The 9,521-nt window shown below is 32.5% G+C and overlaps 1 pseudogene; it reads left to right on the forward strand.

The window, feature by feature from the left end:
- The first annotated feature begins 8,152 nt into the window (after positions 1 to 8,152).
- LOC149195823 (RNA-binding protein L pseudogene) lies at positions 8,153 to 8,647 on the forward strand (annotated as a pseudogene).
- The last annotated feature ends 874 nt before the right edge of the window (positions 8,648 to 9,521 follow it).

The following is a 9,521-nucleotide window of genomic DNA, read 5'->3' on the forward strand; positions in this document are numbered from 1 at the left end:
ACACATATATATATATATATATATGTATACATATACATATACATATATATATGAATGCCACTATTTGACAACATCATAAAGGATCATTCTTATGGACGAATGATTGTTTTATATAGGTGAATGGCATGAAAGGGTTCCTAGTTTTATATGGAATGAAATGGGCAGAGTAGCCCTGGAAGATTTATGAGGTTAGTATCATGTCATATTATTTTGAGATTGTGTGCTTATAACTATGCCTATGTTTATGTTAAGGCATGAAATGCTAAATCATACATCAACGAAATTAAAGTAGTGTGATCTATGATGTTCTGGACAACCATGGAAAGTGGAAAGAGCCACAAACTCGAGATTTGGGTTATGGATGTATGTAGTAAGGCATGGGAATGACACTAGAGACAAGGTTTCCTGGTAGAGATAATGTGGTATTTGGATGTGCAATACTACTATTGTGTATGTGTTGTACATGTTGTGTTGCATACATGTGTTACTATGTCATGTGTATTGTGTAGTCATATTGTGAGATGTATTCATTGTGTTGTACTATGTATACACATATATGTTATGTTGTACACCATGTGTAGGTGTATGTGTTGTGTTGTACATCGTGTGTAGGTGTATGTGTTGTGTTGTACACTGTGTATATGTTGTGTCATACACTATGTGTATGTGTACATGTTGGGGATTGGTTCTCAAGATCCCTTGAGGCTGTGGGCTAGAGCCATGTAACAACTTGGGTTCCCTGGAAGCTATGGGTTGGAGCCCTATAACAACTTGTGTTCCTTGGAAGCTGTGGGTTGGAGCCTTGTAACAACTTGGATCCCCTAGAGATGTTGGTGAAGCCTTGTAGTAACTTAGGATTCCCTGGAGGCTATGGGTGAGATAATATCCTGAGAGACCTGAACAACTTGGGAAGAGACCAATATTGAGTTGCTGATTTTGAGGGAAGAATGATATACTCTCTAGATGCGCTTGTTGATGATACTGAATATGGAATAGAAGGCACTAGGTGATTGGCGGGTTTAGAAATTGATAAATTGTGTGTACGTGATCAAGAGAAGACAAGGAACTAGGTACTTTTCGGGTTTGGAAACCAATTCAGTGTGTATGGAAAGAACAAAGAACAAATATATAAGTAAAGAACTATTTGAAATATAAGTATCAATATTTTATTTCAGTTTTAATTACACACATAGTTTATAATTTTGATTTATGATTGTCAAGTTTTGAGCTAACTGGATGTGATATGCTTATACCTATGATGATTTGATCAAAGAGCTAATTTAGCTTGTTGTGACAAGAAGTAAACAGAATTGCAAGTATACCTTGTTAACGAGCTATCAATGAGGTATGATTTGAATTTGTTTTATTTCCTTTTGAGTCTAATGGAAATTATGTGCTTGGTACAGGAAAGCATGGAAAATGCTTGGTTTGGGTTGTTGGAAATGACTACGAGAGTGTTAGAAAAAACAGTAAAAGGAATTATAGCATGCAAAAAAATGCTAGAAAAGCACTTCAAGAGCAGGGTCATTGTGGAAAACTGGTACCCAATAGTGTCCATTGTTTTCCATAAGCATGCTATGATCGATATGATGATTTTGAGGCAGGGATATGCCTTGGTTTTTGGCCCTTCCAATGTGATGAAACCTTGCCAAGGGATGGATTTCCTGAGAAGGGGATGCTAGGGAAATTGGAAGGTGAGTGATTACATGGAAGGGGGTGATCGGATTTCCTGAGGCACTGGGAAGCAGATAAGTGAAGGTCAAAAAATAAATTTATTTTTGTCACTAGAATTTCTAGATGGAATCATAAGCACATTGGGAGTGTGCCCTAGAACAATGAGCTAGTAACTATTCAGTGAGAGAACAAGTAGCACAAGAATTGTAGCACTGAACATTGGGAGTGTGCCCTAGAACAATGAGCTAGTAACTATTCAGTGAGAGAACAAGTAGCACAAGAATTGTAGCACTAAACATTGCAAGAAAGCTTTGATTTTGGTAGTGGATTTTGGACTTCCTGGGAAGGAGGTGAATCATGGTACTACTTTTGAGGGTGGAGGTATGAGCCTATGGATTCCCTTGTTGCTGATGCATGCATTGTATCCTTTTATTTGCTGGTTAGTGCAAATGTGCATATGCACATATGTGTATATTATTGTAAATACTATATCAAACTATGTTTATAATGCTCCATAAGGAGTTTGTTTGTCATGTTTCAACAAATGTAATAGTAAATATTGCATTGAGTCGTGTTTATGAAGCTCCATAAGTAGTATGTTTTTCTAGTTATAAGTTTCATAGAACACCGAGGATGATGTTCCCCAAAGGGCGAGGGGTTTGTAATAGCCTCGAGTTGATTTTCCATGTAGATAAAATAAGATTAAGGTCATGGAACATGTATTCCAAGATGAATGGTGGGAAAACATTATAGTGGTCATCACTTGTGGTTTAATAATGGATACAGAAATTAAAAAAAAAAAGGCATTGGAAAAGTGGCAATAAATGGTATTTAATTATGAAAATATGAGAAAAGGAAGATGAAGAGACACAAATATGCATACGAGGGAAATTAGAAGAAAAATAAAGGAAAATGAAGAAAAATGAGACATCAATAATAAAAAAAGAATCATAGAAACAATTGCTCAAATTTTGCTCAACTTTTGATCAGTATCAGAAAATGAGGGAGGAAAAGCAAGGGAGTGTAAGAGGAAGTTTGGACAACAACTAGTAACGGAAAACAATAGTTGTGGATTGCAGGTAATAGGTTGCATGTGTGATTTCCTTGTTGGTTTTTGGATGTATGATACATATGTGTGGTTCCTTCGTTATGCGATATAATTGGCATGGATATTTTAATGGATTAATAGTGGTTTCATCCTTGCATTTCCATTTCCTGGATAACTATGGTGTAGTGGGTTCCCCATTTGGTTTTCTAATTGGTTCTCAAGTTCCCTATGGTTGTGGGTTGGGACAAATGGTTTGGAGCCCTGAAACAAATTGGGTTCCGTGGATGCTATGGGCTGAGATGGGATATCTCTACAGCCCTATAACATCTTCGGTTCCTTAGAGGTTGTGGATTAAGTTACTAGTTCCCAAAACCTTGGATAACTTGGGTAGAGACCAATCTAGTTGATGTTAGTGATTTATGGACCAGTGAGGTGAAGTCATTGTGGTTGAGGGTTGAGATGGTTTGGTCTCTTGAAGCCATGGTGGGTTCTATTTTGGTTAAACCCTTATGATCCCACATTCATGCTTGGAATATGGCGCAAGGGTGACTGGATGAAAGAGATAATGGTTCAACCCAATTTATGGTTAGGTGGTACATTCAAGTCCCTGACTTAGTTGGCATTTGCATATGTTAATATGAGCTATTTTCCTATTGTGATTAATAAGCACATATACTGGTTATTATGTTGATATTATGGCTGATTTGTCTTGGTTTCTATTCTATTACATGCTGGTTATGTACCTGGTTATATGATTTGCTCTAGCAATGGCTCTTGTTCATGATTTTACAAGTTGTTGAATGGTTGATGAATGCATGGAATAACAAGTGTTATTGCAAGTATATAGAGAGGGCATAGAACCTTCTTGGTGATTCTAAGATGAATTTTAGAAGTTTATGATCAGATATGCATTCATGACCTGTAGCTTCCATGTTTTCTATCTGTTTGATGAATTTTTTATTTTATTTTATTTTTTTAATTTTTATTATTTATTTATTTAATTTTTATTTATTTTTATTTTTTAATTTTAATTTTAATTTTTAATTTAATTTAATTTAATTTTAATTTTTATTTATTTATTTATTTATTTTATTTTTATTTATTTTATTTTATTTTATTTTATTTATTTATTTATTTATTTTATTTTATTTTTTATTTTTTATTTTTGTTTTTATTTATTTATTTTTATTTTTTATTTTTATTTATTTATTTATTTATTTTATTTTTTTTTTAATTTTATTTTTTTAATTTTTAATTTTTATATTTTTAATTTTTATTTTAATTTTAATTTTTTTATTTTTATTTAATTTTTTTATTTTTATTTTTATTTTTTTATTTTTTTATTTTATTTTTTATTTTTTATTTTTTATTATTATTTTTATTTATTTATTTTTATTTTTATTTTTATTTTTGTTTTTATTTGTTTTTATTTTTATTTATTTATTTATTTATTTTTTCAGGAGGCATGTATTGGTAAAGATCTTGTTGCTTTGATTGTCTAGCATTGTTATCATCATTATGATGATTCTGGAAAGTTATAGGCAGTTCTGGGTAGTGGTATAGAGGCTAGCCTGAAAAGTGGCATAGATCTCAAAAACACATGCACATAACAAGGGATTTTGGGTCATAACCACATAGAGACAGGCTTGTAGGTGCAGTTATCGCCTCCCAACCACGTGCATGTAGTGTTATGGGTGTGGTTGGGGAGTAACCTTGTGAAAAAGAGTTCCAACTCAGGGATTGATCACCTAGGGTGGTTGGTAGGCTCTTGAGTGATTTGTAGTCTCTGAGGGATGTGAGATTATTTACGATTTGCAAGCCCCACTTCCATAACTAGAACTTGGACGTTAGGTCATATCATAATGACACTTAGATCATGTTTACCTTGGAAAGCTTGTAAAAGTGGGTAAATGTGGGAGGACATGGTTACAATGGTTTAGGCCTACAAGATCCTAAGACAGTTAGTAAGGCATGTGGTGGAGATGGATTAAGGAGGTCACAATCCCCTAGGATGCCTTATGGAAAGCAAAGTATGCTCCAAGATGGAACCCCCAGACCTTGATTAGGTTAGATGATCACATTATAGGCTCAACAACCTCGAATATAGCTTGGCATAATCGAGGAGTTACTCAAGATTACTAATTTTCGGAAATTAGGAATAATATAACAACCCTCTTTTGGGAGGACACTTGGAAATAGGAACCCTACTTGACCTCACATGTGATACTAGCAATTCAATAGGAAACATAAAGATTAGGGGAAAGGGAAGTCCACCATTATTGGGACCCAGGGGGAGAAAATCATAAATGGTAGAAATGGGCACCTCTGAGTCATCAGATGTAGGAACAACTGGCCCAGGTTGGCAAAGAGCTGGAAAACAAGCTACAGAAAAGGAAAATCCTCATCTCAGAGGACAAAGACTAGTTAAGGTGGGAGAGACAAGAAGGATGATAGTTTAATCTAAAGGAATCCTACCTATACATTATATGACATCAATAGGACAATGTAGACCCATTGTGGAACAAAATCTAGTCTATTCCTCATTGGTCGAAATCAAATTGTTTACGTGGTTAATGATGCCTAGGAAAATCTTAATATGGGAGAATCTATGTTGAAGAGGATTCATTGGACCCTCATGATGCAGTCTCTGTGAGAAGCATGAGGAATCAATGAACCACCTCCTAGATACGTGCGGGTATATGGGATTAGATCTCACTAGTGTTCCACCAAACAACTAACAAAGAGATAATATTCAGGAAACCCTAAGCAAGTGGAGAGATAAAATCATGGAAATGGAGCTTGTAAACCTTGCTTGGTGCCTAATTCTAGGATTTGAGGTTTAGGCCATTTGGAAGGAGAGAAAAAAGAGAATATTCCAGAGTAAATCCCTCCCAACCACAATCTTGGTAGATCATGTCCTACAACAAATGCAAGAAACTATCCTCCGCAGAAAGCTAAAAATCTTAGAGGAAAACCTAGTGGACCTGGATAAAATAATTCTAGAAAGTCTAAGGTTTGCAAGAGGTCAATATCACCGTAGCAAAAAAAGAACCGCAACTCTAAGGAGTCGTAAAACCATGGTTTCCACTAGATTCGAGATTCTTAAAACTAAATTTTGATGGGGCCTCAAAAGGTAACCCCAGTCGAGCTAGTGCAGGGGGTGTTATCAGAGATAACACAAGAAGGATTCAAAGTATCTACTATAATAATTTAGGTGAGGCCAAAAATAATGTTGTATAATTTCATGCTTTGGAACAGGGGTTGGGTTCAAGGAAAATTTCCGAATGGGGAAAATACCATGAGCAATGCAAAACCATGGGCTTATAAACCACCATAATTTTATAGTTTATTATTTTATAATTTTATAGTTAAAATTAAAATTAATAATTTTAATTTTTCTATTTTTATAATTCTTATTGTCAAGAGATTTACACCTCTTATTATTTGTATTTTATTTTTGACCAAGTCTAAATGTTTATGTTGACATTACAATATTATATTGGGCTAGAGAGCACTCCGTGCAATTAAAAATAAGAATATAATATTATTAAGAAAGACTATAGTTCTATCTTAATTATAGATTTATTAAGTGTTGAGAGGAATCAAATCTCTAGGGATGTAAACATTTTTTTTAGTTTCACATTAAAAAAAATTACATTTTAAAAAATCTAATCCTTGAATATCTTAAAATTCATAATTAAGATTAATCTATACCAATTTATATAGCTACACTACTTTTCCTTCAACAAATTACAAAAAACAGTAGTCACAAATAATGAATAACAAGTTAAGTACCAATTACATAATCCAAGTCCACATGTAATAAGTATACATAGGAAATGATTCAAAAGGAGAACACATAATGGAAGAGATCATAATAACACATGTACATCTCATATCAAAACCACAAGGTCTCACACATATGGAAGAGAGCATTATCACACATGTACATCTTCTATACACAAGGTCTTTTTTTTGCGCTATAGAATTTAGGTAAAAACAAAAATAATAATTGTAACCTAATAACTAAAGATTGCAAAAGAAATTAGAGTTCAATTTCTTTATATATTTTTATATCAAAAATTGAAGTAAAATACAATGATATATAGCTTTCACGAGGACATGAGTATCCTCGTATTGGTTGGGTGTCATAGTGCATGGATAATATCTCTCAAGTATATGCCAAGTTAACTAGTTAAATAAACTAGTTAACAAGTTATCTGAACTAAGATAATGAGAATCAACATGTAATCTATGCAAAAAATAATTAATAATAATAATAATAATAATATAAAAATTTAATATAATAAAAGTTTAATAAATTTCATAGAATTTGTTTAAAAATTTCAAAGGTATTGAAAGTGAAATATTTTTGACAAAAAAATAAAAATTGTTAGAAAATAAAATATGTATAAAATATTTTAAAAATGTTAGAAAATACAAAATATTTATCAAATATTTTAATTTTGAAATGAATTATGGTTTTTGGGTGAGTGGTATTGAAAAGTTATAGTACTCACCATTTACAACTTAATAATATATAATAATATCTTTAGTTAAATTTTTTGTTATATTGTAAGTATTACATTTTAATTTAAAAAATATTTTTGATTTTGAAATGAGTTATGGTTTTTAGGCATGTGGGTATTGATAAGCCATGATATGGGCCTATGGTATTGTAACAAAGCCTAAATTATTGTGACATTTAGTAAATAAAAAAATAAAAAATAAAAAACAATTTACATTTTAATTTGCTTAAAAATTTCAAAATTAATTAAAAATCATAATTTTTTTTGCAAAATAAAAAACAATATAATGATATATAGTTTCTATGCGAACATGCACATTGGTTGGGTGTCATAATCCATGGATAATATCTCTCCAAATAAACCTAGCTAATTAGTTCACTAAACTAATTAACAAATCGATTAAATTAAAATGACTAGAAAATCAACCAGCAATCATCAATTTCATAATTATGAATGAACAATTCCATTCATAATCATCAATTTCATAATTATGCATGAACAATTCCATTCATAATCATCAATTAACTATTTTTCATGATTCCTGCCTGAACGATTCCACTCATAGTGAAAAAAGTAAAACTCATGCATGCATGACTTCCCTTTAGTAAAAAAAAAATCCAATGCAGGGTGATGAAACCAATAGTTTCAAAATAACAAAACCATGTGACCAAATAGCGAAAATATATAAAGTTGCTTATATATAGCAATAATTTCCTCCCTGGCTCGCACGTCCGGAGCTTGCGAAAAAGAGTACAAAGAAGCTGTATCTCTCAGGATTGTAGATCAAAATCTGCACAGGCTCCATACATAGATCTGCCACAGATTTCCTATTGCGCGCTCTTCTTGCAGGGTTTCTTCAACTGTATTTTGAATTTTGAGGGCTTCCTAATATTTCAGAATGATGCGACGAAATCCCACGACAGCGCCCGCGATTGTTCGCCAGCAGCAGCAACATCAACAATTTTACAGGCTAGATTGGGCGCCATTTGGCATTGAAGAAAAATATTGTATATTCGTGAGAAATTTGGCAACTGATGTCACAGACTACTTGTTGCAAGAGACCTTCAGAGCTGTGTACCCGTCTGTAAAAGGAGCAAAGGTTATTACTGGTAAGATTACAGGCCATTCAAAAGGGTGTGGGTTTGTAATGTTTCGGGATGGGAATGAGCAAGCTCTGGCTATGACAGAGATGGATGGAAAGATTTGTTACTCCAAACCTATGTCAGTAGGTCCGGGCATGATAATAATGAATACAAGGAATCAACAACCACATCCTGAAGTGGTGACATCAACCTCAGAGAATGATCAAAATAATACCACCCTATCTGTTGGTGGGTTACACCCCACAGTGGCAGTTGAAACGCTCATGGATTCATTTGCCCAGTTTGGTATGTAATGTTTGTAATATTTTAATAGATTTAATGATCTGTTGGTGTGAATTATATTGACTGATTGACCAGTTTGGTATGTAATGTTTTTAATATTTTAATAGATTTAATGATACTTTGAAACTATTAAAAATAAGTTATTCCTTAGTCCTTCTCCACATCTCAAGTTGGGGATATATCCGATTCCAATTACATCATTGTTTTTCACCAGACTCTCGAGGCATAATGATTTAAGTTATATTGACTATTTAGGTGAGGCAAAAAAATTTCCCATATTTTTTTTTCCTGTATTTCAAGGTTTGAAGTATAATGTTATTATTTTTGTATTTCAAGGTTTGAATTATAATGTAATTATTGTGAATTATGAATCATTCATCATTTCTGATTTGCAATGATATATCTTTTTAGTTTTATAAATTTTCAAAAAAATTAATTATCTTTTGAATGTTATTTTGTAATTTTTTTAAAACTTTGAATTTGGTTTGTAATTGTTATTATGTTGATGCATTAGTATGTATATGTGTTTTCTCTATTATCTAAAAGGAAGAGTGAACTTAATTTCCATCCTCTTAACCTTGGTTTGAATTATTCAATAAAGGCTATGTTCCACATTCATGTTTTGTTTTGGTACTTCTTTTCTTCAACCTTCAACACAATATTTCAGTTTTCTATTGGTTACAAACTTTAGATTTGAGTAGCTAATATGTCTCATTCAAAATTATATTCTCATGTAAATCCTCTTTATTGAAGGTGAGCTAGTTTGGGGAAGATGTCTTCTTTTTTCCTTTGTCAACAAAATTTGGTTTAAAAATCTCTCACTTTAGATTCAAAGCTTTGGCTTTGTTGGTTCCCCATATAAAGGAGTTGGTAATGCATTGACGG

Source organism: Pinus tabuliformis, chromosome 2_2, assembly GCF_031772625.1.
Source record: "Pinus tabuliformis cultivar Carrire ecotype Pingquan chromosome 2_2, CPIR1, whole genome shotgun sequence".
NCBI classification, from domain to species: domain Eukaryota; kingdom Viridiplantae; phylum Streptophyta; class Pinopsida; order Pinales; family Pinaceae; genus Pinus; species Pinus tabuliformis.